Source organism: Lactuca serriola, chromosome 4, assembly GCF_051521515.1.
Source record: "Lactuca serriola cultivar US96UC23 chromosome 4, Lser_US96UC23_V15, whole genome shotgun sequence".
NCBI lineage: Eukaryota > Viridiplantae > Streptophyta > Magnoliopsida > Asterales > Asteraceae > Lactuca > Lactuca serriola.
This window is the reverse complement of record NC_136411.1, coordinates 378,000,628-378,026,131: the sequence shown is the minus strand read 5'-3', so window position 1 is coordinate 378,026,131 and position 25,504 is coordinate 378,000,628. Positions and strand designations below refer to the sequence as shown.

Genomic DNA, 25,504 nt, shown 5'->3' with positions numbered 1-25,504 from the left:
ACATTTTTAATATATTTTTAATATTTTGTTTTTTTATAGGGCAATTAAGTAATCTAACCATTTTTGTATTGGATTTTTTTTAAATAATCACTTTTTTTTTTAAGAAAATAACAATTTAATCTGGAATTCATATTAAACAAGTTAGATCTGACCCCATATTGTGGTCCCCCTATCAAAAACCCTCATTAGGTATGTGTCAATTTTTTGTATGATTATATGTTCAAAATAAAGTTAAAGTGTTTTTTGTATGATTATATATGATTAATTGGAAATAATTCGTTTATATTTGGTTTCGGAGGTTAATTTTGATTAATTGAAATTATCTTTTTTTATAGTAGTACGAATTGGAAATAATTCATTTTGCTTCGATTTTTTAATTATATGTAATTAATTCTAATTAATCATAGTTAACCACCGGAATCGAAGGAAAACGAAATATTTCCAAATAATCACATACAATCATACAAAAACACTTCAACTTTATTTTGAACATATAATTACAATACAAACAATTGACACATATCCATAAATGTTGGAGCTCTTCACAGATAGAAGAAATTTTTCGAAAATGAAATAGCTTGGAACGGAGAAGTCCAAAACATAGTACGAAATGGATGTCTTGGACTAAGGGACCACAATACCGAGCCAACTTTGACACGTTTAAAATACAGCCCATAATGTATGAATTGTTGACTAAGTGGTTATTTAAAAAAATGGTTATTTTTTTTTATAAAATACAATAATAAAATGGTTAAATTACTCAATTTCCCTATAAACAAAACAAAAAGTTAAAAAAAAAACATTAAAAATGTATTCGAACAAAACGTCAAAAAAATTATTTGAATAAAACATAAAAAAAACATTAATAAATGTACTCGAATAAAACGTCAAAAAATTTAAGAAATTTATTTAAACAAAAATATCAACAAATATAAACGAAAAAAATATTAAGAAAAATTAAATAATATATTTGAACAAAACGCCAAAAAAAAAATTTAATTAAAAAAATATAAATAAAATAAAATAAGAAGATAATAAATAATAGACAAAATTACATAAATGGTCTCTGTGGCATGAACAAATGACAAAATTACATAAACGGTCTCTGTGGCACAAAGCAGGCAGAAGAGTTACGATGACCGACGCCGCTCTAACCTTGAGTTTCAGGTGGGAGATCTTGTGCTTCTAAAGGTGTCACCTTAGAAAGGCGACATCTGGTTTTGGAAGCGGAGCAAGTTAGGCTATAGGTTTATTGATCCATTTAGATTTATTGCCCGAGTGGGCAAGGTTGCACACCGATTAGATTTACCTACCGAGCTTAGCCAGATTCACATCACATTTTATGTCTATCTACTACGAAAGTGTTTAGCTGATGATGCACAATGGTTCCTTTGGATGATATCCAGGTCGATGAGTGCTTGAATTTTGTGGAGAGACTTATTGCGATTATTGACAGGAAGACGAAGACCTTGCACAACAAGTATGTGGGTTTAGTGAAGGTGCAATGGTAGAACCAGAAGGGTTCTGAATGGACTTGGGAACTCGAAGATGAGACGAGGAAGCATTATCTGGAGTTATTTATAACAATGGATTTCAAGGAGGAAATCTAATTCAAGTGGGGGAGAGTTGTAACACCAGTTTTCTGATATCGTTCATCTAAATTTAATTTCATCAATTAATTTTTTAGGATTTTGTCTAGGCCACGACGTGGTGATGGAATGACCACGATGTGGCAGCCCGGTTAGGGAAAACACGCATCTGTGAACCTCCACGGCGTGGCAAGTGTAGTTTGCATGAATCGAGTAATGGAAATGAAATCAGAGTATGAATTGAAACATGAACACAAGGAGTAAATAAGATCTGGATGGATCAATAACACTTCTGAAGGTTACATAGAACGAATAGAGTAAGAACACAAGAATGCTCAAAAGTTACTCCAACTCCAGAACCTATCCCTATTTATAGGAATTCAGAAGCTAACAAAAAAAATGAAAAATACATAAAGGCTAAAACTCTAAGCTTCAACATACAAATGTGCCGTTATGAAATACATACAACATAAGCTGAAATATAGAATTTGACACTAAGACAGACTCAAAACCCTTCGACACCTCACAACAAAATTCGACCCCAACATTCTCCCCATTTGTGAGCAATGTCGAGTCCTAGGTTAATAGCATCTTCGTAGCCTGATGAAGAACTCTTCTAATCTTCATGTACCAAAAATTGTTCTTCGAATATCAGCTTTGTCTCCTTCATTATTCCTCTTGAAATTATTAATATAAACAAGTAGATTCATATACTGAGAGTTACTGTATCTTTTAACATCTTCAACTTTGAATAAAAAATTGGTATTCTTGTTGTTTTTATTCTTCCCCACAAACACTATTCACAATGGTTTAACACATATTCCCCCCATCATCAAACTTCTTCGAGCTTCCTACACCTTTCAATAAAGATTATGTCATAGTGATTTGTTTTCCCATAGCCAAAGCTAACTCCACATCCGGTAAGGCAAGACAATCATAATAATTGTCAATAAAGAGCTTGATATGTGCAAACCCGAGCAAAAAATCTTCTTTGTTTGTAACTTGGAGTTTCGAAGCGTCAACCCCACTTAAGATTTTTTCCATACAGATGAGATCATTAAGATTCATCAAAGGAAAATCAGCTACAGAAAAATCACAAGCTACATTATTGGCACGAACTACGTGAAAATGAAAGTTCTGCAATAACCCTTCGAATAGTTGATCCTTAGTTATACCCAACACCTTGAAAATCTTTACTAGTGACCAAATCTCTTCTTCTTTATTTCCAAGTACAACATAAAACCTCATTTTCAGCTTCTTGAACTCTTCTTTGTCTTCGAATTTGTCTATTAGTTCATACTGAGCTTAAATGAATGTCATGTGGTTGATAGGAAAATCCAGTTGGTTGAAGTTTGAATTTTCTATCTCATAACTTTTCTTTAGGACTTTCATAAAATCATGCATCTCTCCAAGTGCATAGATTTGCTCGATGGTTTCATAATTGTAAGGTTTTTTTGGTTCACCCTTCTCAAGACCAGGTGGGTCTCCTAGCCTTAATCTTAGAATACTCTGAATTTGCCTTTGTCTTTCCATTTCTTTTTCTAAGGCAATCTTCTTCTCCTCTTTACTTGGCTTAAAACTAATACCCTTCCCTTTTCCTTCCTTATCTTGTTTCAATGAAGGTGGCTTCGAACTTGATCCACCAGTAGATGAACCAATAGTAATACCTTTAGTCAAAGGCTTCGAAGTTATGGTAGTTGATGCAGATGACATAAAAGTTGGAAGAAAAGTAGGAATCTATGTACTAAACACCTTCCCCACAACTTTTTGACCATCACCATCTTTTGACAAACCAGAAGCACCAACCTTATCTCCCCCCTACACCCTTGTTTTAACAGGTGGGGCATCCGGAGGCATTAAATTGGCCAACTTGAGAATAGGAGCCAGTTTAGCCTTCAAGTTGGACTCCAACGAAGAAAATAATCTTGACATGGATTCTAGTGAAATTGAAGATGAAGGAGAAACTGTAATTTGTGAAACCAAAACCTTCAAACTTCCCAGTAATTCTTCCATTTTGGCAAAACCATTAAGATTCTGACTTCGTATCAACCTTGGAAAGAAGTAAATTGTAAGACTTCGTATCAACCTTCTTATGAAGATTAGAGTAACTATAATCAAGTGTAGCAACCTCCTTGATCAGCTCAGTTCGAAGCTCTTCAAATTTCAAATTTACATCCTCCTACACTCTCTTAACTGCTTGAACAAAGAGAATGTCCTTGCTTCTTCGCAAAGAGATCGATTTTTTCTTTCGACAACACCATTTTGTTGGGGTGTGTAAAGAGATGAAAAATTATGCGAAATCCCTAGGTCAGTGAGAAATGAATCAAAAACTTTATTCTTGATTTTAGAGCCATTATCACTTTTTGTAACAGCCCGAAATTTCAGGTATTGTTATATTTATGATTTTGGGTGTTTTAAGAGGGGACTCGGTGAGTTGGAGCTCAGACTCGCCGAGTAGGATCGCGGATCTGGTCGCGGGTTCGCGACTGGACTCGGCGAGTCCGCGCTGTTTAGCGAAACCCTAACTTCCCAGGTTTGGGACATATATAAGGGGCCTTATGGCCGTCATTGTTCACCCTAGTCCTTTGAGTGAAACCCTAATTCGTTTGTGAGCATCTGGAGCAAGGTAGAAGACCATTATTGATCTTGGAAGTGTTATTTCGCAAGGAGGAGGAGGCTTGGTTAAGGGAACAACAGGAGAAGCCATATTCTGAGGGTTGGGGACATAGAGCAACGTTATTCAGGTAATATTTTCGAGTTGTTCTCTTCTATGTTGATGTGTATATGGATTTAGGGTTTATTGAACCCTTTTGTGGCTAGATCGAGTGTTTCCTTAGTCCCCCAAACGATTGGAACCCTATATGGGGACCCTTGGAAGTCCAGAGTGTCTCATGTCTGAGTTTTTCGGGAATCAATGGAGGTTTTGGATTGGAATCCTTATGCCTTAGGTCAAAACATCAATTATCAGTCATGGGGTGTATTATGAGCACCGAAATAAGGACTTTACGTGATGAACCAGTCTAGGAAGGCCAGACCTATGAATTGCCGGAGCAGATCTGACCTTAGAAAGCAGTTTGAGCGGTTGCATGGCATGGACTCGCCGAGTCTGATGAACAGACTCGGCGAGTAGCTTGAAGATTGCCTTAGAATGGTCCTGTCCGGGTTATGGGTTGGATCGGTGAGTCAGGGCAAGTTAGAGAGGGTTAACAGGTGGTCTAAGTCGAACTGGGACTCGCCGAGTTGTTCTTCAGACTCGGCGAGTTGAGTCGGGGTGGCCCCGCGATTCTTCCAGGAGGAACTCGTCGAGTCAGGGGAGATACTCGACGTGTAGAAAGGGAATCTTAGAGAATTGGGGAGGACGTCTAGACTCGCCGAGTCGCCCTAGCGCTCGCCGAGTCCGGTCAAAGTTGACCGTTGACCGTTGACCGTTGACCAGAGTGGACCTGTGTTGACTTCTTAGGGATAGTCAACATTAGAGATATAAAGTGTTAACTAGGGACATATAATGTTATAGGAGGATTAGAGCTCGGAGAATCGGGCACGAGGGATTCCCAGGGTTGTGAGATATCGAGACACACGAGGTGAGTCTTCTCACTATACTTTACCTTGAGTAGGTAACCAGAGTTATATGATAGAGTATTTGTATGCTATGTATGTTATGTGTTGCACTGCATTCTTCTATGTGATTTATGCTATGCTTGTTTACAGAGTTAGAACCTGAGGGTTCACAGAGTATGGGTGCACGGACCCACAGAGTTGTAGCCTCGAGTGGCTAATATGCTTGATGTGGTATTTTGGGGAACTCACTAAGCTTCGTGCTTACAGTGTTTTGTGTTATGTTGTTTTCAGGTTTCTTTCAGTATCACGGGACGGCACCGGCTTGATTGTACACACCAGAGAAAGAGTCATATTTTGGAGGATCCTGGTTTTCTATGCAAGTGAAATGAAGCTATGTTTTGTAATTCAATTATGAATGAGATTTAAACAAGTGTTCTAAGATTAAAATGATTATTTTAAAAGAAAATTTTGTCTTGAAATTTACGGTGTTACAAGTTGGTATCAGAGCCTTGGTTTGAGGGATTCGGATGCGCCTTCGGGTAATTCTGGACTCAAACCGAGGAAGAAGTGAGAAAGGTTTTCAAAGAAATAATTTTCTAAAGCGAATAAGAGTTCAAAGAGAAAACGAGAAAGAACAGTGTGTACAATCAGCCAGAGCCCGAACGGTGATTTCCCAAAAATACCCTTACTTTTGTGTTATGAGATATTTATGATGCACTTTATGAGATATTATTGCATGCTAGAGACAGGCTAGGTATTCCATATATTAGGACTAGAGTGGCCTGATTTGTGATGCCTTAGCCTAGGAATTTCTGTGATATGCGATGTGCTTTTGAGTATGTGATGAGTGAGGATATTTGATTGGAATCCTTTAAGGGATTTGAGTAGAGGAGTAATCTAGGGGAGATACCAAGATGAGTACTGTGGTACTTGGAGAAAGATTAGTTAGAGCCCACGAGGGGAAGAGTTGCAGAGTTCGGTGGTACTTCCGAGGAGGAGTAGAGCAAGCGGAGTTATCACCCAGAGTGAGTCATATATATTCTTCGATGCTCGAATGTTGCTTGCTTCGTGCTTTGTGGAACTCTCGATGATGGGAGTCAGCTACCAAGCGAATATGACGATATTCAGGAGGTAGATGGTTGGCATCATTAGGAGCTCTTCAGCAGCTGATGGCAGAGAAGTGTGGGAATCTGGGAAGAGCCTAGGGAGTAACCTTAGCCAGATGAGTGCACTGGCAGGGTAGAGAATTTCGCTAGGGAGCGAGCGCGCGACGGAATTGGTGAACTAGAAGGTCGAGCAGCTACTTAGGAGCTCCGGGATAGTCCGTGTGGAAAGTATGGGTAGATGTGGCAGGTAGTATGGGCCCGTACTACTGAAAGCAGAGGACCCATACTTGATACAGGGAGTATTCTGAAGATTCTAATGAGCGTATTGAGGAGTGATGTTATGGTTCGAGTACCCTACATCAGAGCAGATTGAGGAGTGATGTTATGGTTCGAGTACCATACATCGGAGCAGATTGAGGAGTGATGTTATGGTTGAGTACCATACATCGGAGCAGATTGAGGAGTGATGCTATGGTTCGGGTACCATACACCGGAGCATATTGAGAAGGGATGTCATGGGATGAGTACCATGGTTCGTAATGAATGATGCTTGTGATTATCTTGTTATCCGGTCATGATTGATGAAGTAGAGATTGGACGCTATGGGTTTTAGGCCTGTAGACCATGATTGAGTTTGGAGAGGCGTCCCTCGAGAGGGAAGTCGAGTGCCTATCAGAGTATTTTGGTAAGGAGTTAGAGGGAGAGGAGAATTTCGGTCTGAGTTGAGCAATCAGTCGATAGAGGAGAGGTCACCTTCTATGTGGGTGGTGCTATTTATGTTCGTGTGCAAGACACGAGAGGCCTGATGTTTTAGTTTTGGGTTTGGGGGTAAACCCTGCAGGTCGTTATCGGTGATGATTTCTCCCAGAGTATCAGGTAGCATGTGTGCCGCGAGGCAGTGACTTATCATGAGCAGACAGTCAGTTGGGACTGAGGTAGTCGAGGACCACACCACACCTATTTGAGAATAGTAGGATGTGTTGTAGTGGTATCAGTGGGGAGTTCAGTCGAGTTTTGCAGTGCAGAGAGTTTTCATCTATGTTGGGAGTGGGTCCCTGTCCTTGGGACAACTCCGGTGTTGGAGCATTGGTTGATGAGTTGAGGTGAGAGGTACGATGATTTTGCGGTTCAGTCTATGAGCCAGGGATGTTATTGAGCAGTTGAGATGCTTAGTGCTAGATTGGTATGAGATTTGGAACGACTAGAGGCAGTCGTGATGAGAAGTTCTTGAGGAGTTCATCAGAGGTTCAGAGTATAGGGGGTTGATTGATTTCCTTAAGGGGGAATTATCGGGCGTTGTGTAGCACTTTCCTGGGGCAGGTGCGATTTCGCTGGTGAAAAATAGTTGTGGGTTGGTTGTGTGCTAATTGGTGATGGTTCGAACCCTAAGTGGGGGAGAACCGGGTGCAGTATGTAAGAAAGCAGAGATGTGTCAAGAGTAGTTATAAGTGGAGTATAGAGATATGCTGTAAGAAATCATGAGACCAGAGATGTCGGTGATCGAGGAAAGGGGTTAGAGTGAGTTAATGCGGGAAGTACTTGATGAGAAGGATGAATGTCTCCACGACAGGTGTTTGGTGTTGTTGCAAGTAGATAGAGAATGATTAGGCAGCCAACTCCCGGGTCGGTATGTGTATCCTTGTTTGGATTTTGAGCGGTGGAAAATGGGTTCGGAGAATTATCAGCGTATTTAGTAGCGTTAGCGTTTTCTTGTATTCCAATTGAGAAATTGGATACACCGAGATTGCAATTTGGAAAATGCAGATCTAATTTTGGGGTTCAGAGGAAATATATTATTGTGTCTATATGATGCTTGGGGCAGGAGATCAGTGGTTGTGGCAGGATCTTGTGATGTTCTGTTGGGGTATTCTGAGATATCCGGGTATGATATCTTTATTTCGGAGTTACTCGTGAATCTTGAATTGAATCGACTTGTGGTATATCAAGTATCTATGGATCTAGTGGGAGCCCTTCGAGTATGGGCATCCAGGGAGATTATTTGAGAGAGTGGATTTTCGCAAGGGTGGGCATTTGTTATGTTGATTGCCTCCAGAGTCTGTAATGGATACTCGAGTCGAGTATGGGTAGCCACTGATGATAGACTGTGGAGCACGAGCTAGTGGAGTCAGAGGGTGTTATGATACTGCGGGGAGCCGTAGTACTCACTAGTCAGAGGGTGTTGTGATACTGCGGGGAGTCGCAGTACTCACTAGTCAGAGGGTGTTGTGATACTGCGGGGAGCCGTAGTACTCACTAGTCAGAGGGTGTGTGATACTGCGGGGAGCCGTAGTACTCACTAGTCAGAGGGTGTTGTGATACTGCGGGGAGCCGTAGTACTCACTATTCAGAGGGTGTTGTGATACTGCGTGGAGTCGCAGTACTCACTAGATGGCAAGAGAATGTGATGTTGGAATGTTTTCCGAGCAGAGTATGATGTGGAAGAGTTTTGGGTTGAGTAGCCCTAGTATTGAGTCTTTGGAGCCTGGATGTTGGATCGGGGGCGAGACGGGGGTCTCCGTCTCTGTCGGGAGATGCGGTGAGATGCGCAAGGGATATGCGCAACAGAAACCGGAGATCAGAGCTGAGACGATCCTCGATTGGATCGTATTCTTCTCGCATGAGGAAAAGAGGATTTCGTGACTTGCGTGTCACTGGGCAAGGAGAGTGGTCACGGGGAAAAGGTTAGTGAGATGTTTGGATCATGTTATGGGTGACCTTTGGAGGCTCAGCTGTGGAGTCAAAAGCTAACCTGGTGCTCAGTCTCGAAGAGGGATATGAGAAATGAGCTAGAGCTTATCATGAGGTTGTCTGAGGACACTCCAGAGCGAGTGAGCAATTCAGACGCTCGGAGTCATGCTTCGGGCATGTGTATTAGATTTCGAAGGAAGCTGCGGCACGTAATTATCCCTGGTTGAGTTGTCCTATATCAACAGCCATCATTAGTGCATTGGTATGCCGCCCTTTGAGCTGTTGTATAGGAGGTGGTGTCGGACCCTCATTTGCTGAGGAGAGGTAACGCATGGACCCGAGAGTCCTTGCGAGCAGATCCAGAGCATGTGCGATGCATGGAGTAGTGGCAAGGTTGTCAAGTGGATTTCCCTAGGTAAAGGAAGAGAAAGGTATGTAACCCCAAGGGGGGGGGGGAAAGTGTTGGTTCACGGAAGTGAAGGTAGTAGTGCGAATGGATGATTTAGAGTATGAGGGTTGAACGCTGTGTCTGTTACAGTGGTATGGAATGACATCATGATGAGATGTCTGCTGAGGACGCGGAAGGGATTCCGCGGGTGTAGAGCCAGGAGGCTCGGAATGGATTCAGGGAGAGAATCCTGGACTCTCAGTGTGATTCTGATCAGGGTATTGGGTATGTATCAGTGGTTCATCCTGGGGGGGGGATGTTTGAGGATATCATCAGTGTAACGGGTCTTCCAACCTGTGGGTGTTGGGGCTAGTTCAGCATGTGTATGTGATTGCAAGAGGAGAACTCGTGAGAGTTGCTCTGAGAGTGAGAATGGGTCTCTCAGTCGTTCCGGAATGGATAAAGTGGGCTTTGGATCGGGGATCCGGTGGTTCATGGTTTCCTAACCCTTATGGGTCGAGTGATCGTTGAGATTTAGAGCAGAGTTGCATCTTGGGTAATTCTCGGTTATTGAGAATGATGATCAGGGGTACAGTCGATGCCCGGTCCGAGCTTGAGTTTCAGGTCGGCGACTTCGTACTCCTGAAGGTCTCTCCTTGGAAAGGAGTGATTCGATCCAGGAAGAGGGGCAAGTTGGGACCCCGGTATATTGGGCCTTTTCGTGTGATTGCGAGGGTAGGACGGGTGGCCTACCGTTTGGAGTTGCCAACGGAATTGAGATAGATCCACGACACTTTTCATGTGTCGCAATTGAGAAAGTGTATAGCCGATGAGTCGGCAACAGTTCCATTAGAGGACATTCAGGTGGATGCGAGCCTGAATTATGCCGAGAGACCAGTGGCCATCAGAGATCGGAAGATCAAGGTTCTGAGGAATAAGGAGATACCTCTAGTGTTAGTTTAGTGGCAGCACCGGAAGGGATCAGAAATGACCTGGGAGCCGGAGCGTGAGAGGCGGGAGCAGCATCCGGAGCTATTTTCAAAGTGAGACTTCGAGGGCGAAGTCTAGTCCTAGTGGGGGAGAGTTGTAACAGCCCGGAATTTCAGGTATTGTTATATTTATGATTTTGGGTGTTTTAAGAGGGGACTCGGCGAGTTGGAGCTCAGACTCACCGAGTAGGATCGCGGATCTGGTCGCGGGTTCGCGACTGGACTCGGCGAGTCCAGATATGGACTCGGCGAGTCCGCGCTGTTTAGCGAAACCCTAACTTCCCAGGTTTGGGACATATATAAGGGGCCTTATGGCCGTCATTATTCACCCTAGTCCTTTGAGTGAAACCCTAATTCGTTTGTGAGCATCTGGAGCAAGGTAGAAGACCATTATTGATCTTGGAAGTGTTATTTCGCAAGGAGGAGGAGGCTTGGTTCAGGGAACAACAGGAGAAGCCATATTCTGAGGGTTGGGGACACAGAGCAACTTATTCAGGTAATATTTTCGAGTTGTTCTCTTCTATGTTGATGTGTATATGGATTTAGGGTTTATTGAACCCTTTTGTGGCTAGATCGAGTGTTTTCTTAGTCCCCCAAACGATTGGAACCCTATATGGGGACCCTTGGAAGTCCAGAGTGTCTCATGTCTGAGTTTTTCGGGAATCAATGGAGGTTTTGGATTGGAATCCTTATGCCTTAGGTCAAAACGTCAATTATGAGTCATGGGGTGTATTATGAGCACCGAAATAAGGACTTTACGTGATGAACCAGTCTAGGAAGGCCAGACCTATGAATTGCCGGAGCAGATCTGACCTTAGAAAGCAGTTTGAGCGGTTGCATGGCATGGACTCGCCGAGTCTGATGAACAGACTCAACGAGTAGCTTAAAGATTGCCTTAGAATGGTCCTGTCCGGGTTATGGGTTGGATCGGTGAGTCAGGGCGAGTTAGAGAGGGTTAACAGGTGGTCTAAGTCGAACTGGGACTCGCCGAGTTGTTCTTCAGACTCGGCGAGTTGAGTCGGGGTGGCCCCGCGATTCTTCCAGGAGGAACTCGTCGAGTCAGGGGAGATACTCGACGTGTAGAAAGGGAATCTTAGAGAATTGGGGAGGACGTCTAGACTCGCCGAGTCGCCCTAGCGCTCGCCGAGTCCGGTCAAAGTTGACCGTTGATCGTTGACCGTTGACCAGAGTGGACCTGTGTTGACTTCTTAGGGATAGTCAACATTAGAGATATAAAGTGTTAACTAGGGACATATAATGTTATAGGAGGATTAGAGCTCGGAGAATCGGGCACGAGGGATTCCCAGGGTTGTGAGATATCGAGACACGCGAGGTGAGTCTTCTCACTATACTTTACCTTGAGTAGGTAACCAGAGTTATATGATAGAGTATTTGTATGCTATGTATGTTATGTGTTGCACTGCATTCTTCTATGTGATTTATGCTATGCTTGTTTACAGAGTTAGAACCTGAGGGTTCACAGAGTATGGGTGCACGGACCCACAGAGTTGTAGCCTCGAGTGGCTAATATGCTTGATGTGGTATTTTGGGGAACTCACTAAGCTTCGTGCTTACAGTGTTTTGTGTTATGTTGTTTTCAGGTTTCTTTCAGTATCACGGGACGGCACCGGCTTGATTGTACACACCAGAGAAAGAGTCATATTTTGGAGGATCCTGGTTTTCTATGCAAGTGAAATGAAGCTGTGTTTTGTAATTCAATTATGAATGAGATTTTAAACAAGTGTTCTAAGATTAAAATGATTATTTTAAAAGAAAATTTTGTCTTGAAATTTACGGTGTTACACTTTTGATCTTTCTGACTTTCTTCCTCAAACTGAGTTCAATAAGCTTTATGAAGTCGATCATTACTTGTGTTATCTCAGACTTCTGTCGAAGAAAGTAAACCCAAGTAAACCTTGAAAAATCATCAACAATGACCAATATGTACCTCTTCTTGTTGAGATTTTCAACAATTGGAGGTCCACAAAGATCAATGTGAAGAAGTTCCAATGGTTCAATGATCTTCGAATCAATGGTAATTGGATGAGTCTGTGGATGTTGCTTTCCCTGTTCACATGCTGCATATAATGAATCGTTATCAAATTTTAAAACAGGTAAGCCTAGAACAAGATCATTTACTACCAATTTGTTGAGATTTTTGAAATTCAGATGAAACAATCTTCTATGCCATAACCAGCTAAGATCAGATGACGCCTTCGAAAGTATACAAACCGAGGGAACACCAACAATTGGTTTGATGTCAAGGGTAAACATTTTTCCTTTTCTCTTCGATTTGAGTAGGACCTCTTTTGTTTCTTTTTTAGAAATCACACTTCCTTCTTCATCGAATACAACTTGATTACTAGTGCCCACAACAAGTTGCGAAATCTTATCAAGTTGTGTTGAAGACCTTCAACATAAGCTACCCGATTCACTGTAAACTTCCCATTTGTGACTTTGCCATTACATTTGACTTGACACTTTTGATTTTTTTTCCAAACTTCACCACACCATCATTTTCCAAATTTCGAAAATCTCGCAAGTTTTCCTTCCTACCAGTCATGTGACGAGAACAACCACTATCGATGTACCAATGCTCATCATATTGATCGTCACATAAAACCTGCAATCAATGGAAAAATTTAGGTCCCTAAGGCTTTTTGGGTCCTTGGTGATTAGTTTGAAATGCAATGTGAAATGAAGAACCTAAAACCTAATTACGAACTTTGGATTTCAAATTATCGATTAAGTTAACTTCATTAGACATGGGTATCGAAAGGAAAGCATTTATTGGTTTAGATTCGACACTGACTTTCCCTTTTTCATTCTAAGTTCGTTTCACATCAACCTTTGCTTTGGGAATAGCTTTCCATTGTCGAACAGAGGGATTCGATTCTATTGACGAAAAGCTACCAGTTTAAGACTACCAGATTTCCTCTTGAGAAAACTTCCCAGATTGATAAGGCTTTCCTTTGCCTTCGAGCCAATGATTAATATTCTTCACATCAGATTTTCCTTTAACAAACGAAGCTTTAACTTGCTGCTTCGAAACAGGGTTGGAAAAATTTGGTTGTTTGGGTTTAAAAGATTCATTTTTCTTCCCATTGACTTCCAGCTTATCGAAGTGTCATTTTGGAAATGTTGATTGAGCATATGGTTGGTAACAATTCTGAAAACGTTTATTGTAGTTGACATTTGTCCGATCGAAAATTTGTTATTAATTTAAAAATATTCTTTGATTTTGAACTTGAGGGAAAATTTTTTGTTTATTTTGTTGAAAACCATTTCTTTGGAAATTATTTTGTGAAAACCTTGCATTTTGTTGATTAGGAACAAAATTCCTTTGTTGGTGGTTTTTTTTTAAAAAATTCTCATTTCTTGATTTTTGAATATTTGGTTTTTGATTTTTTGATAAATCATTTTGTTTTTGAGCGGGTTTGTTCTGAACAAAAGACTTATTTTGAGAAGAAGTCTTAACTTGTTCAGACTTTTTCTGTTCAGATGATTTTGTTAACAAAACTTTTTGTTTCTTACGAGACTCAACTTTTTGCCAATAAACCTTTTTCTTTGCTTTAGTCATCGAAATTCCTTCATCTTTTGAAATCTTTTGAATTTGTTCATAAAACATTTGAGATTTTGTGTTTTGAACAACTGATTCATTTGAAGATTTGTCAACCTTTTCTTTTTCTTTCTTAACTTCCCAAATTCTTTTTTGGTTTTTTCCTTTAAGATTATTTTCGATGGTACTTTGGGTTGAGAAAAATCCATCTTTTGAAACCGCTTTGTTGTACTCAATAATAATTTTGTTGATCATCGTTTTAACATTGTTACCATTTCCTAAGGTAACAAACACTTGATTTGGAAAGGCAACATCATCTGTGCATTTGAAGTTAGGATAAACAATAGTGTTTGATTCGAGATAATGAGGACCTTTTTCCTTCATCACCTTGTCGAATTTCTCTGTTTCCTCATACACCTGATCAACAACCACTTTGGGAATTGTTGTTTCATTCGAAACTTCTTTATCATCATCACTATTTGTTTGATTATCTTAGACAATCACATGATCAGGGTCATGAACTTTCGAAGTAGAGGGTTGGTCAGTGTCAAATTTAACTGAAGAATCATCACGTATTTCTTTACCCTTAGCCATTGAAGTGACATTAATGACAGATAACTAAGAACAATCAACAACTTCCTCCTCCAAAATTTCACTGATATTATCATAATCATCTTCAATATCAACAAAATTGTTTTGAGAGTCAGATGTTGAATTCTCAGTCTTTTTCAAAATTTTTATTTGTTCGTGTTTGGTCAGGGTCTCACTCACAATATTAACAAGATCTTTAGCATTCAAACATTCATTTATATTAACAATACCATATGCATATCTATCATTTGGGACCTTGTCAAACTCAGAGATCTTTTTTCTCACAGTTATAAGAAGTCTCATTTATTTTCTCCCTTTTGAAAGTTAAAAATTGTAAAATTTTTCTATGCTGTTCTTTGCTTATGTCCGAAGAATGATGTAAATTAGTTAATTTTGCATATAGTCTTTTTGCAGAATTACAATAGATATTGCGATGTTTTAACAAAATCTGATTGTCCATACTCAAATTTTCCTTATCATAATTAACATAATAAGCTGTAACTCTAAATTGTCTATCCTAGACTTCTTTGATTCCAAGCTCCTACGGGTTTCTAGCAGTAATGATTTTGACTTTTCAACATCACTACTAACAGAAGTAAGCAAATCATTAACATATGTAATAGCTTCATCAAACTCAGATAAAATCGAATTATATGAACTAGAAGGAATATTAAAGGATTCAAGAAGAGAACGTACCTTTGAAGTCATTGGAGACTTGTGAGTTATGGTAGAAACAAAACATCTTCCAGTAACATTCTCCTCTCCCTCTCTTCCCTCTTCGTACTTCGCGTACATTGGTCCATGAGTTGGGTTTCTCATTTCTTCATCATCCGGTCCAGATGACCAAATTTGATACGTTCCATCCCCTTAGCCACTTCCTCTAGCAATCAAAGACATCCCCTTCTTCTTTGCTTTGACTTCTTCCAGCTTTGCAGCATAGTAAGCCTCATCCTTCAGTTTTTCTTTCTTATCTTCTCTTTTCCTCAAAATGCAATCACTTGCCATATGGTTTGCACCATTATAGTAATGGCAATCGACACCAGAGTTCCCTTTCAGCTTCTTCTCTGGCTTCACAACCTCAGTCTTGTTATTTTTTATCTCCACTTTTGTCTCCTCTCTCATACCCTTCGCATTTGATGAGTTTCCCTTAAAATCACCTTTTCCTTTGAACTTTGAATTGAATGGCTTCTTGAAGAATTTCTTAACTTTCTTGTTTGTGTAAAAAGCCACTGCTTTGTCATCAAAATTAACAATCAGAACTTCATCTTCGGATCCATCATTCTCAGCTGCCTCGACCTCAACTTCTCTAGCTGTCACCTTCGACATCATTGCTAGAGGACCACCTAAACTCATTTTTGTTTCTTCAACAATTTCATTGATCTCGCTTTCATGAGCTTTCAAAACATTATAGAGATCAAAAAGAGAAATGTTGTCAAAAATTTGTTGCGTCTTAATCATCAGACTGGTATTACGCCACTTCTTGTGAAGACCCATCAGAAAAGTCAAGTTGAACTCCATTGTTGTGCGAATGGCTCCATAGCGACTACATTTGAAGATTAATTCATATAGACAATCATAGTAGAGTTTACTATTTTCACCTTCTTTTTGTCTGAATTCTCCTTGCTCAAGTAAACATTGCTTAACATAGCTCTTCTTCGTGTTCTCACTCCCTTGACACTTGTTTTTCAAAGTATCCCAAATTTCTTTAGAAGTCTTGCAACCACGCACGTGGTTGTAAGCCAACGGTGGAAGAGCAACACAGAGTTCACACAAGCATCTTTTCTCATTTTTCATCAGTTTCTCTGTTTGTTGACCAACATTTGTATTAGAAATTGCAGTTCCAACCTCTTTGAACAAAGTTGCAGTATGAATTCCATCAGTAATGCATTTCTAGAGATCTTCATCGATTCCATTTAGATAGTCTTCCATCCTATCAACCCATTGATCATAATATTCAGGAATCAACATAGGGATTTTGGTTGAAGAACTAAGAAGATGAGAATAAGAAGTCATCGTGTTCATGTTGAATTTCTCCATTGTTGTACGGACACAAAAGTTGAAAGCTTCAAAAAGAGGAACCTAAGAACTGAATCTTTCAAGAATCAAACACTAAACACTTGATTAATCAAACGAACAACAGAATCAAATCAAAGCAATTGAACTGAAATGATTTTCTGGATCAAATCTGCGGAATATTTTTGAATCTGAAATAGTGACTCAAAAACTTTTGAAATGAGAAGAAAACCAGAGATCTATTGCTAGAATCCTGCTCTGATACCAATTGTAGTTCGCATGAATCAAGTAATGGAAATGAAATCTGAGTATGAATTAAAACATGAACACAAGGAGTAAATAAGATCTGGATGGCTCAATAATACTTTTGAATGTTACAGAGAATGAATAGAGTAAGAACACAAGAATGCTCAAAAGTTACTCTAACTCTAGAACCTATCCCTATTTATAGAAATTCAAAAGCTAAAAAAAATACATAAAGGCTAAAACTTTAAGCTTCGACATACAAATGTGCCTTTATGAAATACATACAACATAAGCTGAAATACAGACTTCGACACTAAGACAGACTCAAAACCCTTCGACACCTCACAACATAATTTGACCTCAACAACAAGGTCTTGGCCTATTTAAAGGCACTAACTCCTAGGGCTGCCTCATTTAGGCAGCCTCCATCATATGGAAACGATTCTCACCCAAACCGTAGCCTCTTTGTGTGCGTTTTAAGAGTGTGAAGCCATTTTGTGAAGCTTATAAGAAGAAGGAGTTCATCTTATAGGCTGGGAGCTTGGTTTTGGCTTGAATCTATCATCTTCATCTCATTTTTGACCTTGTGGAGGTGGTGTGTAGTACTAATTTCTTGGCTATGTACTCTGGTTAGCTGTTGATTATGTTGCGAGGTAAGTTTTCTCACTATACTATGTATAATGCTAGTAGTCTTTGTGATGCTTGCATAGAAAACCAGGGTTTGGCCAATGACAATTGTATGGAAGACCAGGATCCGACCCCTGTCTTTTGTACAAGTAAAGACCATGATTGGTCCATGGCAGGGAGTAAGACTATGATTTAGCTCATAACATCTTCTTGGGGTTGAAATAGACCCGTTATGTTATGTATGATATGTAGTATTTTAGGAAACCTACTAAACTTTGTACTTACGATTTTATGTTTAAATAATTTAGGTATTTTTGGTTCCAACGAAAAGGGTCCGACATGATTGCATCGCATTTACAAGAGATTTTATACTTATGATTTTGTTATTATGCTGATGATATTGGAAACACATTTGATACTATCACTATCTTTAATAATAATGAATGAATGTTTTGGTTGATTTAAAAACAAAATTTTCATTCGGTATTTTTGGAACGTTACATAGATGTTTCTATACATAATAATTTGTAATATTATTTTACTATTATCTCACAATCACTATAGTACAAATCCTTTATGGAGAATAAAACATTAAAACCTAAACTAAATTACAGATTTAGTCGATATGTTTTATACGAAATTACAATTTAGTATAGATTTTGAAATTGTTTTATTGTCGTTATTAAATTTGCATTTCATTGTAGATAAGGTTCTTATCAGGCTATCCTTTACACAAATTTGCAAATTCAGTCCAAAATTTGAAGTAAATCCATATCGGTCAAAATTTAAAATCATTTTATATAGGTTAAGATAATATTCACAAATAAATTCAAACTTAGAGACGACATTGTGAAAATTATAATCACAAACTGCAACAACTATCATGGATCAATTCTTCCCTCTCTCAACGATCATAATTCACATAACTAAATTAATAGAGACCAAATAGAACATATTATTTATAGCAACTAAATACAGTCAAAGTTGTTAATCTTCATTGAACACTAAGTCAACTTATGTTTGCTGGTAGCCAGCCATACAAAGGTGGTGGATACATACAGCACCAAAGTTGTGGGTGTCATCATCTATTCATTTTCTTGACAAATCTGTCTACAAAAAGCTAAAATTGATTATTATACTTACCAAAATCTGCATCGTAAGTCGTTGTAGTATAGTGGTAAGTATTCCCGCCTGTCACGCGGGTGACCCGGGTTCGATCCCCGGCAACGGCGAAATTTTTGATTTTTTGAACTTTTAAAGCTTATTTCTTTAGAGTTGAAAGTCATGGGCTTCTCGCCCTTTGACTAATTATTGTTTAATTTGGGCCCAAGCGATCCATTTGAACTTTGGATTCACATGATATTATTTCTGTATTTCATATCAATGTAATACAAATATCTTATTATTTGATTTTTTTTTCCTGTATCATTTTTAGTGAAATATTATATTTTCGTGACACTGGGTTTGTAAGTAGCTTTGGATTTGAACAATTTACACATGGATGTAAACATTAAAACAATAGTTGTGAGTTGATCATTCATTGCTTACACCAATAGTTTTTATACGAACAAACTATTAACTCCTGTGTATACAAGATGAAATCGTAGCAATTGATTAGAAGATGTCAAATTTTTTCATGCACTTTATTTAAAATACGTTAAAAACATGCAGTTTTTCAAGTCTTATTTAGTTTTAATTCGAGTGGTGTTGATGCCATCTTTATTGGATAGTATCAATGATCATGAACCATTCATGATATGTATCTCTTTACACCTACTATTTGATATATAATAACATGATAAATGTATTTGTTGATGAAAAAACTAGATATGGGTAAGCACAAAGCTACGATGATAAATAAGTTTTTTGAAAAATAGTTTTCTTATTAGTAATAGCTTTCTAACATGGTGTGTGTATATATATATATATATATATATATATATATATATATATATATATATATATATATATATATATATATATATATATATATATATATATATATATATATTAACCGTTTACCCGCACCAAACGAAGGGTACGAATAATTTCTTTTAAAAATTAGTTTTAAGAAGCTATTAGTGTTTTTGCGCAAACAGATTATTACATCTATATATTTAGAACGAATCATTTTTTCGATACAAGAAGGATTATACGATAAAACTTGGAATATTAATACCTAACAATTTTTATTTTATTTTTTGCATTTTCCAGAAATGGTTTAGGGCACATAATTAAATTTTCATAAATGTTTATTCAAGGAACCAAAATCCATATTTTTCCCCTAAGTTTAATATGTTGAGTGATTTCATTAAATGATGTTCATCTAAGAATATTTGAAAGATTTAGTCTCCATCCAATCTTATAAGTGACGTTGATCATCTAATAATGAACATTAAAACGGAAATGTATTATACATATATTAGACAGTAATATGTAAACCATGTATATTAAAGAAACTCAAATCACCCCTATTAACTTAACCCCAAACGTCCAACTTTTATAATATAATCTTTTTTTTTGAACGACAAATCTAACAACTTCTGCTAAATTACTCCTAAAACCACCTATATAATCTTCTACACATGGAATCTAGTGTATTTGTAATTAAATGTCTGAAAATAATAATAATAATAAACCCTACAAGATAAGCAACTGTGGGTTGTACTCCCGGTCTCGGTCCTCCAGGTAGTGTCTTATAGGAAAAGACCAAACAACAATGAAGGACTCCTTACAGCCTTTTACACCATATCTTTTTTGCAAAAGATGAAGAGTTCATTACATCTCCTAGACCATATTTCCCCAGCACCTTGGAGTCAGGAGCACCTTGGGCATACTCACATACAACGCCATGATGGATTTCCATTAAATCTTCCCTTTAACAACCTTTTACAGAGGAGCTTGATGCAAAGAATTTTATCAACAACACCAAAGGATTCTACAGCAGAAACTTAGGAATGCACAAAACGCCTCTAAACATAAAAGAATGGTAAAATGGTCAAATATGGATAAAGTATATCGGGCTCTAACACATGTCACAAAATATAGTCACAATATTGAGTGATTTATTGGATCAAAAAGATGAGACTTCAATTTTAAATTAGTCACAAATTTGTGTGATTTCTTGGTAGCCCTCTTTGTTGAATAAGTTCCCTATCATCATAACTCACAATATTAGTTATAGAGTTTAATTTAAATAAACACACAAAAACTATATATAAATCCAACATGTTAAAATCATAGCATTTGTATTAAAATATAAAAGAAAATCACAGCTCCACCATTTGAAAAAAGATATAATTAAGACTCGTGAAACAGAATGTGATAAATCCAATTTGTTAACATCATAACATTCGTATTAAATTGAGAATAAAATCATAGAGCTATCTGTAATACAACACTCATAAGTCAGATCTACAATCAACATAACCAATCATAATTTTTTTTTTATAAAAATGTATCAATGGATTCATCTATTTGTTTTCATAAGCTTACTTTTTAATTTACGATATTAGAATCCCTTAAAGAGTAATCTTTTATAAGCTATTATATTTCCTTAGTATGTTATGTATTGTAAAAGTCTAGTGGGATGCTATTCATCTTCTATAAAAAGGCATAATAGTCAATTTTCCCATCAATGTATATATATATATATATATATATATATATATATATATATATATATATATATATATATATATAGAGAGAGAGAGAGAGAGAGAGAGAGAGATAGAGAGATAGAGAGAGAGATATCACATAAGAAATAATAATCAATATGTATCAAAGTTACCTTTATAATCACCAAAAAAACAAACAAAAATGATAAAAAAGTTGCGTACCTCAATCAAATTTATAGTATCAAAAAAGGTTTATTTCGAATATTATCTTTGAAGATGAAAACTTATATCTATAAATTTGTATCTAGAATCCAATAAACCTGTAAAATTGATATTTTGCTTAAAATCACGAATTAGTTAAAAATTTGAACAAATTAACATTAATTTCATATTTTTGCTTCATAGCTTCATTCTAAAAGTGTCCAGTGATACCTTGTGAAACATTGTTTCCCTCCACATCCAAGCCAGAAACTCTATTGTAAAACACACAAAGACACAGTTAAACAAGCACATACACCAAATATAAAGAATCATTTAAGTAGATAACCACATATTACTTGAAATAACTTATAAAGCGAACAAAAAAATCAAATAAATCTGCAAAAAAAAACCAAACACAGATGTAAAAGGTAACAAAATAAATTAAGTGGTTCTAGATTTGTTACTGTTATTATTATAGATTGGCATTTCTTTTGTCTTATTATTGTTGTTCTTGTAAGTGTTGCTCATACTACAATTTCAAATCTTCCATTGTTCCTCATATTTGCTCTCAAATTCCTCTTCATGAATCCATCATACATACACAACACCATCATCCGAAAAACTAATTGTCTTTAACCCCCAAGGTTGTAGTCTTGAATGTGAAGCCAATAGGTTAAAGTTAGCATAAGATCTCTCATCTGTAAAGAGAGTGTTTGGCTCAAATGTGTTTTGCTGCAATGACATGGCTGGCAATACCATGATGTGTTGTTGTGAAGGCAACTAAGCTACTCAAAGTCTAATTTCTACCATGCTCTATGAATTTAAACTAAAAATTAAGAATGATAAAAAGACTACAATATATAAGCAATGGTATTATTTTTTTAAGCTAAAAGATAATTTGAATCAAATTTAACTTCAAAAATACTCATTTTAATAGATAACTATAAACCTTTTTTTATTTGATTAGGGTTCTAGCAAGCTGTTTGAGGTTAAAATTCCTTTACATCGTCAAATTCACTTATTGTTTAGGAGAATAAAGAGCTGGACTGGAAAATCAAAAAATTTGTAGTCAGTGGGAAAAAGGGAATGATACGAGGGAAAACCAAGATCCCAGATTAGCTTCTTGTAGAGAAAAATGTAAAAATTATAATTACTTAGTGAACACAAATCCCATATCCACTTCCGAAGTCTATGTCCTGAACAAAGAGTGTGGTTTGGGGCATAAAATCAAGATCAAGAGTGATGTTTGTGGCTTGAAATTGTTGCTTACCTTGAATGTGCAGTGACAGCTTCTAAAATCATAGTAGAAAAAGAAAAAAAGCTCATTGTTGAAATTTAGGGCTTGAAATCGTAGGTTGTCTCCTATCTGCAAAATATCAAGATCAAGAGTGAGTTTATGGATTAAAGTAGAGATAGAGAGTAAGATTTAGGGATCAAGATCATTCCACGGATTTCACGGAACATCTTCAGTTCAACACAATAAATCAAAAAATAAATATATACCTCCATTGTCGATGGTTGTTTCAAGTTTTCTGAATTTCAGTAAATGTGAACAAAAAGCTAATAAAGAAAAGATTGAGAACAATGATACACTATCCCAACAACATACTTGCTTCTTCACGTTCTCCCTAAGTAGCTTCCAAACTGTGTGACAGTTATGCTTTGTTTCACATTAACCTAAATTGAAGGAAGACTTATGAAACTCGACAAGAATCTAATAACCGGAGGCAAAGAAGACCACGAACCTAACCATGCTTTCCCATGAAAATCTCGTCGTACCTATACCTTCAAGCCAAGTTATAATCTAAATCATAAAAAACAATCAATGATGGTGGTTTTGAGATCTTGATTTAGATCTACACATAACATGATGGAGAAGAGTGGTGGTGGCAGGGTAAGAGATGTGTTTAGGGTCCTGAATACTTAGTGAGAGGAGAGAAGGTAGAGAGATAATGTTGTACAAAACGTCTTCTATAGATTCTACAAAGAGAGGAGATTGTATTATTAAGTGTATTTCTTAATGACTGATTCATTTGATACTGAAAATAAGGGAATACAGGTTAGCTTTGACCAATTCTTTTCAAAAACGTGAGGCAATACTGTTCAATTTATAGGATAGGATAACATGTAGTACTTTTGTTGACCAAAATAAGATTCCTGATGTTTTTATGCATAAAGTTAGGGTATATATTGCATAAAAGTTTGTACCTCTTAAAATACAGCATTTGAGGCTAAAAGCTTATTAAGGTGTATATATAGGGAAAAGTGAATATATATATATATATATATATATATATATATATATATATATATATATATATAGGGAAAAGTGAATATACATTACAACCCAACTAAGCTTAGGTACTAAACCTCATGAAAATAAGTTGTTTTATTACTATATAAAAATTGTGATTAGGGGATTCACGATTAACACCTGAAGATGCAGCTTCATGATGTACACAATAGTTTTGATAAGGAAGCAAGAACATTGATTATCTTCGACCTTCGTGACGGTGGAAAACAATAATGTTCACTAGAGTGAAGTAATAAACGATAATGGAATAATGAAAACAAGGATGGTAAAACGATAATGAATGGAAGAAAGGTTATTGGGGACGATATATTTACCAAATGAAAACCAAATCGAGTTTAATTACTAAGTTCAAACGAAATATTTTAGAGGTCTAGGTGGGGCTGTAATGTATATTCCCTATCCCCATCTCCACACACACACACACACACACACACACACACACACACACACATATATATATATATATATATATATATATATATATATATATATATATATACACACACACACCTAAGCTTAGGTGGGGCTGTAATGTATATTGCCTATCCCTATCCCCATATATATATATATATATATATATATATATATATATATATATATAGGTCTAGGTTAAAGTGTTTCTTATATTTATTGTGTGCTAGAATGCACCAATAAGAATTTAGTAAAATTTAATTATTATTTAATTAAATAAAGAAATATATTAAATGTTTCCAATACTTGTATGTATATTAAATGATATCCATATATATATATATATATATATATATATATATATATATATATATATATATATATATATATATAGGGATAGGTTAAAGTATTTCTTATATTTATTGCGTGCTAGAATGCACCAATAGGAATTTAGTAAAATTTAATTATTATTTAATTAAATAAAGATATATATAAAATGTTTCCATAATTGTATGTATATTAAATGATATCCATAATCATAATTTTCTCTTTAAGGAAACTAGTTAAATTCGTCATTAATGTCAGCAATAACATTCTTTGAGAATGAATTTGTATCTAGGTTTTTATGTTAGCAATAACTTTCTTTCAAGACTCACTAACTTAAAATACAATAAAGGTGTATGGAATATGAAGAATGAGGGTGTATTCTAGTAGAATATATTCTCATTCTGCTGGAATACACTCTTATCATTCTATATATGAATTCATTCTGAAAGAATATTATTATTGACATTAATGACGAATTTAATTAGTTTACATAAAAAAGAATTATAAGTATGGATATCATTTAATATACATTTAATGTTTACTAAATTCTTATTGGTGCATTTTAGCACATAATATATATATATATATATATATATATATATATATATATATATATATATATATATATATATATATATATATATAAACCCTATTTTTCTCTTGCCTCAAATATTAAATATCTAGGCTTTCTTTCACGCCACGTAGCCAATTTTTCGAATGTTGCAACCTACCACAACAAAAAATGTTTTTCACCTTCCTTCAACATTTCACATTTTGCATATTGACTTGACCATCGACTCTACGATATACCTTTGCCAATAAGTCCAACTCCGACTTCCTCCCCAACATCAACACTGACATCATTATTTGTAAAAGAAAAAACTAAAAGCCCTTTTATTCTCCTGCCGCTAACATCAATCTAATATGTTCCTTTAAGAAGTAACCAACCTTCTTCACAACATGATGGGCATCAATTCACAACACCTCCGTCTCAAAGTCCATGTATCGATTCATCGTATACCCTTTGTCATATCAATTCGTCATACACATTTCATTACACATCCTTCACATATCCTTAGTTCGATCTACCAAATTCAAGGGAAGAAGTTAGGGCATGCTTTCTTGTTTTGCTTTCGTCGTCGATTTTTTTGTGGTCCAAAATGGCCGCCAAATTAGAAAAAACACTTTGGTATAAAAAAACAATCTCAAATGTTGAATTTGTCCGTTCATCATCAGTAGTGGTGCAACTTTTATGGAAGATTAGAGACGGTCAAATTTGA

The 25,504-nt window shown here is 36.6% G+C and overlaps 1 non-coding gene across 1 annotated transcript; it reads left to right on the top strand.

The window, feature by feature from the left end:
* The first annotated feature begins 18,514 nt into the window (after positions 1 to 18,514).
* TRNAD-GUC (transfer RNA aspartic acid (anticodon GUC)) lies at positions 18,515 to 18,586 on the top strand. Its single transcript has one exon. It is a non-coding gene; the product is annotated as a tRNA-Asp (tRNA).
* Positions 18,587 to 25,504: the final 6,918 nt, after the last annotated feature.